This window comes from Carassius gibelio, chromosome B15 (genome assembly GCF_023724105.1).
Source record: "Carassius gibelio isolate Cgi1373 ecotype wild population from Czech Republic chromosome B15, carGib1.2-hapl.c, whole genome shotgun sequence".
NCBI lineage: Eukaryota > Metazoa > Chordata > Actinopteri > Cypriniformes > Cyprinidae > Carassius > Carassius gibelio.
Window position 1 is genome coordinate 29,234,381 of NC_068410.1, and position 8,644 is coordinate 29,243,024.

The window sequence follows — 8,644 nt, forward strand, 5'->3', positions numbered from 1 at the left end:
GAGAAGTGTGTCAGCTAATGGTGTGTGAAGTATGGGACAGAAGGACACTATGACCTTCACTGTTTCTCCCCCTATGTAACAAACAATAGAACCTTTTGGGCTGATTGGATAACCGCCAGCCCAAGCTCTCTAGTCTGGTCTTTTAGCACCTACAGGTGTCCTCTAGAGAGATACACAGAAAGCAGATAGAAACCTGGAAAGATATTCCACTATAACATCTCCTTTAAAAGGAATAGTTCATCAAAAATGAATTCTCTTGGCCATCCAGTATGAAGATAAGTTTTTTCTTCTTTAGAACAGATCTGGAGCAATTTAGCATTATATCAATTGTGCTGCATCTACATTCATCCGAATACATTTGAAAAATGCATTTTCATTTTAAAACACACTCCATCCACACTTGGTAATATGTGTTTTCATTTTAAAACACACTCCATCCACACTTGGTAATATGTGTTTTCAAGTATTTTCCAAAAGTTTGTCATTTACACTGAAACATCAGAAAACGTTCAATTTGCTCAACTGCACATGTGTAAAGCTTAAAAAAATTTCATGGAGACAAAACAGATGGAACAGTTTTCATGCAATTCTTCTGACAGGATAATTTTTTAGGAAAATAACTCATCCAGGTTGCACTCACTCACAAATGTATGTCTGATGTAAAACGCAACTGCCCTCATGTTTTTATACAGAGCCTCGTACATGACATGCAGGAAAAAATAGTAGGCTAAATTTTGCGCAAGATTTACTAATTCGTTCCCACAATTTGCTAAATCATGCGCACGATTTAGCAAATCGAGGGAACGCAATAGTAATAGTGTGCACGTTTGAGTACACTGAGGGAAGGAATTAGTAAATCGTGCGCACAATATATTTATTTTTTTCTTGCATGTCATGCGTGGTGCTCCGTATTTTTCTGCAAGCTGCACTCACAAGCAAATTTTCTGTTATCTTTACAGGACTGTGATATGAAGAGTGTATGAAGTGACACATCTGTAGCAATAGTGCACATAACCAGAGACAATTTATAAGAGACATGCCACTTCCTCAATCCTCAATACAACTATATAAGGAAAACACGTAACGGTAAAGATGGCGGTTGTATGCACATGTGCAGCCCCTCCCGCTGGAAAGCCAATCATCTGCTTATAACAGTCAACCGTGAAAGATTTAAGCCTATCATCTGGTTCCACTGACGCATGCGCACAGTTGAAGAACCCTTGCAAATGCATAGTAAAAGTATAACCTGTGGGGAAAAAGGCATTTTAAACCTTATTTTGGGGCGAAGTCATCAAAAATGTTCAGCAATTTTTAATCATATTTTTCTGCTGTTTCTATGTAGTGTGTAGTTTTTATGTCCCTTTGACCACTGAAAATGCAGTTCAGACTCTATGCCCATTAATTTAGATAGGAGCCTGGTCTTGTTAGTCTGAAATATCTGCCCGGAGGCGTTGCCAAGATGTTGCCGAGTGGCACGACTTGCCTAAAACGACTTTGACATCAGGGCCATAGCTGGGGTCAGTGAGGCCCCAGTGAAGGTTGTATCAGTGGGCCCTGTTTGAAATTGTTTAATTTTTATGTTCGTTCATTTTTATTTATTTGTGCTATTTACACAGTTTTCGTTTTTTTCAAGTTTGTAGGTGTCAAGGTACAGAAACCAAGTAATTAAATCTAAAATAGCACTGGATAGTTTTCATTGTAAAAATTTTATATACAATCAAACCAAAATTTATTGAGACACCTTCAACATTTCTCACATTATTACAGTTTATGGTTACACTTTATTTCGATAGTCCACTTTAGACATTCTACTGACTATAAGTAACTTTGTCACTACATGACAACTACATATCAACTAAATCTCAGAAATTTGCAACTACATGTCTGCTAAATCTCAGAGTAGACTGTTAGGGTAGGTTTAGGGTTAGTGTTAGGGGTAGGTTTAGGCTTAGTAAAAGTTGACAATAAGTTGACAAAGAAAGTGTTAGAAGATATTAAGCAGACAGTCTACTAATAGTCTACTAACTTCTAGTTGACATGTAGTTGCAAAGTTACTTACTGCTAGTAGAATGTCTAAAGTGGACTATCAAAATAAAGTGTTACCCAGTTTATTTGCTATCACTTGTAAAATGTTTATAAAATATGACAAGAACTTAGAGTTAAACTGTGTCAGAACAAATTAATCTTGATAATGCCATAACTTTGATAGAAATGTATGTAATGGATTACAATCAACCAAAACGTCAGACAACTGTTATTATGACAATATTTACACAACTAGCAATACCAAGCAATGCTTAAATTTGTTCAGACTGTGGTGTGAAAAGGTTGCATTAGCAATTCAGAGAGAAAACAAAAAAACCTTAGCAATACATGGTGCTTTATAAGATGCTGAATAATTTTTGGTCCCAGTTTTATATAGATAGATAGATAGATATACAAGTTTGATCAATTTCACTAGTAGTTCACTGTATGAAGATTCTTTGGGTATAATATGTCACAGCTCGCTTAATTTTGCTTTATTCACTTACATGAATGTATTATAGTGTCCTGTACCTACTAGTAAAATTTATAAATAAAAAAAGTATATCTGGTGTCTGAATAATTTTTGGTTTGACTGTGCATTAATTCTTGTTAAAATTACAAAGTAATTCAGTCAAGATCAGGGAGTAATTTTCTGTCTTTCATTTTCTTGGATTAACATTAAAGCAGCTAGTAGCTAAATTAGGCGCTGTCACTTTAAGAGACAATGAACGCATCCAATATAATACATATGCCATTTTTTTCCTCAACTGTTTACTTTCACTTAATAAATAACTGACAGTTTTTTCGAGCATACTTTCCAAGGAGGGTATTTTGACATATTTTGTATGCATTTGTTGGCACACACGAGCAAAAAGAAGCACATTCGGTGTTCAAGCGTTTTGAGACACCTTTCTCTGCGTGAGCCCTGAACACCAGAACACCGCGAGTACTGAATTGGGCTCTTTCACATATATTTTTTTTTGTTCAAACTGCGATTTGTTTTTGTTCGTTCAGGTGCAGGAGGGACTTCCAGGAGTACTTCGCAGAAGTCGCTGTGTCGCTGTTCAGTGTCGCTGTGAGTGAGACTGTGGCGTTATTTTTGTGACACAATCCTGAGCGAGTAATTGTATGTTTTGAGCACAGAGAACTATATTTTGCAAGCACATTACATTATATTTTGAACAGAAATTAACAATCGCAAAAAAAAAAATCGCTTGAGCAAAGAAAAAACGATTCCGTGCTCAATAAATGTATTTGCTTGTTTGCTATTATCCATATTATGGATATATATATTTGTCACTTAAACTATTGTAAACAGAAATCCTGTTCGCCCCCTCTAGTGGACATTAAGTGTTATGGCCTTCATTGATCACAGATAACAAAAGTCACTAGGATTTTTTGGGAAGTTAAGTCTGACCAGTTATACAGCAACGCAAGTCAGATGAGTCTGAAGATCTGGTGAAACATTAAAGTTATAGTTGGTGTCAATTACTCTTATAATAAATAATAATAATAATGTTTAAATATATGTTTGGCTTTCTCAAGCCCAGCAAAGAATACTAAGAAGAGAAACATCATTCAATTTAGTATGTAATTAAACTAATATTACTAATTTATTTCATAAATTTAACTATACTAATTTCACAATTGGTTATTAATGCCACACACACATACCTAGTGCCTTTAGACTTAAAAGACGAAAGTAATAAATGTTACAGCCATATTATCATGGAACTGTTCAGTCTATTATTGATTTTGATTTCCACTTCACTTTTATCCAAAGAGACAGAACTATTTGCACTGTATTAACAGTGGGACAATCTTCATACAATATTATAACCTAGAAATATTTTAAAGGGGTCACTTGCAGGCCTCAGCAGCATGAATTATGTGCCAAGCCACATTTGTTTCAAATATTATTCTAATTAACAGTGATTGGTGGTTTCAGACATTAGTGTCGCACTGACTCTTATTCTGCCCTGCCGAAAGAATGAAAAGACCGAGCTGAAGGCGGAGCGATTCAACCAATCAGATGAAAGCAGCGTTTCAGCTAAATGGAAAAATTAATAAACGAGCCCTTTTTCCATTTATCGTTATTGAATTCTAAATAGGAAATGATGGGCTTTGGTTCTACTAGCGATTTGAATGGAGACCAACAGCCAATCACAATTGACCTTTAATTTTCTGATTGGTTAATTTTAAGGCACACTTGTAACGGCGTTGTAAGTTGAGCGAGCGTGTGTCAAGAGTTGAGCGCGAACAGTATTAAAAGGTTGAGAGAGAGAGAGGGGGACGTGACAGGAGCGCAGAGAATACGTTTGTGAGAGAGCACCTGAGTAAACTGCGTGAGAGGGTTATTACTGCACGTTAATATAGATAATAGAAAACAAGCAAATGCATTTATTGAGCACGGAATCGTTTTTTCTTTGCTCAAGCGAATTTTGTTTTTGCGATTGTTAATTTCTGTTCAAAATATAATGTAATGTGCTTGCAAAACATAATTCTCTGTGCTCAAAACGTACAATTACTCACTCAGGATTGTAGCACAAAAATAACGCCATATGAGACGCGGCTCTCTCTCTGCGTGCGCACGGAACACAGCGCGCGAGTAACCAGCTTTAATGTTTAAATCGACAAGTGGTAAGGCTTAAAAACACGTGAAAAAGATATGCTTTCGTGACGATTCGCAGCAGTGGCCTGTCAACTGTACTGAGCATATTTTTAGGCTGGACTCAGCCAGTCGGTTGAGATCTTTGGGGGCCCCACCTCAGCTGTGGGCCCCTATAATCGTCACCACCTTTCACCCCACTAGCGACGGCCCTGTTTGACATAACAGGCAAAATACCGTTATACTGTACACATTTATTGGTACTATATGTGTCAGATGACTAAACATGTGTCATTGTTTTCAAAAGCCTTCATTTTCACAGTCCACACTACAATGCGAAAAGGATTGTATTATTACACTTTGGAAATATTTTTCAAAAAGCTTAGTTTTTCTTTGACAAAAACACCATCTCAGTGTGGACAGAAGGCCAAAATGTACAAATACAAAATGTATTAGTGTATTGTAGACTAAGGCCTTGGTCACAAATGCATCATTTACAGTGAATAGGTGCTGTCAAAGTGACATTATTATTATGACATCATTAGTTCTTTTTTTTTTAGACATTCAGTAATGTTCAGCCATTAACTTGTTGCAAATGAGACAGTCTGTTAATTAAGCATGTGAAATAAAATGTTTATATTTATTCAAATCTTGGCCAGTATAAAAGAAAAAAAAAATTTTTTCGTAGGCTTATAGAAGAGACTGTTGTTTGCTTAATGGTAATTTAAGCACAGAAATAGCATGATTGATGCCAGATGCGTTCATCCCAATAATCATGCTGTCTTTACTGTCAAACTCTCTTCCCCATTTGAGTCACATTATGCTAACTTATAACTATGCACAATACTATCTAGGCACAGAAACAGTTTCAATATATACATATATGTGTCTATTGAATATTTATATTAATAATGTGATGATGATATTGAGTGTTGAATGGCAGAATCAGATTATTGAGTTATTGACTTACTGTTGTTCATAGAAACGTTGTATCTATTTAAGGTTCTGTCACAGCACCACTCAGCGTTAATTCTGAGAATTAAATGGAGTTAATTGTTGGGTAATTAAAGGACAAGGTTTAATAAGAGTGATTAACTGACACCCTTTCATCTTCTGAAACCCTCTGTGAACTGGTGATCAAGCAGGAATAAGCAGCCAGACAATTTCATGCCACTTTGTATGGAGTCAGAATGATCTCTAAATGGATTAATAGGTCTAGAGTGAGAAAATATGAAACATAAATTAAACAAATACATAAGTGTGCTTTCCCTTTTTTTTCTGATGCACATGCAGTATATAATATATGTAAATATTTATCAGGTAAATGCATTTTTAAATCATCATAAATATCTGTTGATATCTAATGTTTTGTTCTATCTCATGTGTTGTTGATATCTAATGTATCTTGCTTGTGTGCCTGTTAGAGACATAACTACTGTATTTTCAGTACTTCAGTATAGCACTTTCTCCATTTTTTTTATTTTTCATTGTTTTTCTCAGTGGAAGAATAGGACTGTCAGAAGGGAGAAACACAGCCTCTCTATGTGTAAAGCTTCACTGTACCACTAAACGACATACAAAATAAGGCTGAGAGGTATATAAACAGGTATTTTGGTTACAGATATATTTTCAAACAATATTTTTATATATAAGCAGAGACACCGGTTTGGTAAATGCATATATATATATATATATAAGTATTGGAGGACATGTTGATAAGGGAAAAGTGCACATCCAACATGAAATTGCTTTACATTAAGCATTAAAAAAAACAACAAAAAAAAAATGATTTGTCTTTTCTGAATCATTAAAATATTGGTGTCCAAGACACTGCGAGCCAGGAGACTGTTAATGGCTGTTCAGATTATCTCAACATTTAACCCATTTCATAGAAAATACAAAGATCTATGACTATATCGTATAGCATATACACTTACATTTACAGACATATGATTTTTGGTCTAAGTCATCCAGCCCTCATATAAAGGACTGCAGAGGTTATGCATCACAGCTCTCACTGGATTTGGATGGTATTGTATTTATTAACTAATCATTGCTTTATTTTTACAGAATTTCTGTCAGTCATTTGTGCCATAATTGTATGCAGAGGAACCTGTCAATTCAGCATGCTGTATGTGAAGCAGTTCATTTTGCTAGAGTCAGGGATTTATAAACAACTACTTTACACAAGTGTGTCGAATATGTAGAGTTTGCAGATTCCTGTGAATGAATCATAGTGACAGGAGAAAATGTTAAAGAAGTTATTGTGGATGGGTGCCAGCAAAATTATTTGAAGGGTCTCTGTTCAGTCAGCATATAAATGTGAATTTTATATCAGTCATTCATCTTTAAGCATTTATTATATAGTGACACGCATATGTTTGGTCACTTGGTCACTAGTGATCCAAAGATTAGACGTTGCTTTGAATAATACATTTTACATGCATATTATATTTTCATTATACAACGTGTCATTATAAAATATAACTGCTCTGAATATTTATTATCCCAAATAGATTGACTATATTTATTATTATTATTATTATTATTATTATTATTATTTTATTATTATTATTATTATTATTATTATTATTATTATTATTATTATTATTATTATTATTATTATTATTATTATTATTATTATTATTATTATTATTATTATTTTAATGTGGTTCCAAACTAATGATAGCTGAGAAAGTTGTTTAAATTATGACTGAGTGTTGAAAAAAGTATTGGCAAAAGAATGTTGAGAGCTGTACTTTTGAGTGCCTCCATCTCCTCCAGGAAACAAATTCTGAATAACAGATTGAAATTACAGTGTAGCAAAGTTTTCCTCAAAATGAACGAACTGTGATTCTAAAAAAAGAAAAGAATGGACTGTGCTGGGATACGTTCATAATATTCTCTTTCTTTCCTTTTAGATGACTTGAATCATGAAGCTTCTGGATCATTTCTGGATGCAACCACATCACCCTCCTCAACCCATTTGTTTGGCGGCTTCCATATGACAGACTGGAATCCAGCTTCTGTAGTCCAATCAGATCCCACAGGCTCATCAAAGGGTAGCAGGGAACAACCTGCATTTTCCTCTGTACTCACATTACTTGCCAGCACAGCCCAAAAGCCTCCCAATCTCTCGTCAAAAGTTGTTGCACGTGACAATGAAACACATCAATGGCCTTCAAATGGATCTTTGGAACGAGTGGAGCCATTTACTCTTCCATCGTCTGTGCTGGTCAGCAACCAATCCAACAACTCAGGTTTGTTCCCAGAATGCAACATAACCTGCTATTACTATATCTTGCAGTTAATTTAGATGTCATTTGGGTTTGTACAGACTACCCTTTTGAAAGTTGGTTTGAGATGGTTTAAGCTGATCCTTAGTTGGTCATGAGATGGTTTAAGCTGGTCCTGAGCTGGTTGTAAGGGTTCAACAGCTAGTCAATCATGGGTCAATTATTCCTTAAACAATTTCTTAAAATGAGTAGGCATGCAAGCCCTGCTGTCAACATCAAATTGGCCATCATTTCCATCATCACATGAATCATGGGTATTGTCCAAAAATCGTGTCCAAATACCCCTCCTCAAAGCATTTCAAAACTAAATAGGCTCAGCAGGCTATTTTATAATTTTTGCCTTTCTTAGAACACAATGAAGCACTAACAACTTCGAAACAGTCCTGCAAACTGTTTTGAAGCTTATGTAACAGCTTTTCAGTGTTTTTTAAAACCTTCTGTTTTTCAAAGCTGTTTGAACAGCCACTGGGCACTATGTCACAAATCACACATTATTGCTTCATCTCAGGAGCTCTTTCTGTGCTGTAGCAGTTTACTTAGAACCCATTCAACAGGCCCAGAGCACTAAACATTCCCCAGTGTTTAACAAAGGAATCCCCCAAAATGGCATCCACTGTACAGCTTTGCTACTCTCAACACTTCCCCACACACAGTGATGTAAGTCAATTGCCTCATTGTTGGACCCCACTGAACACAGGAATGTAAGTAAAATGGA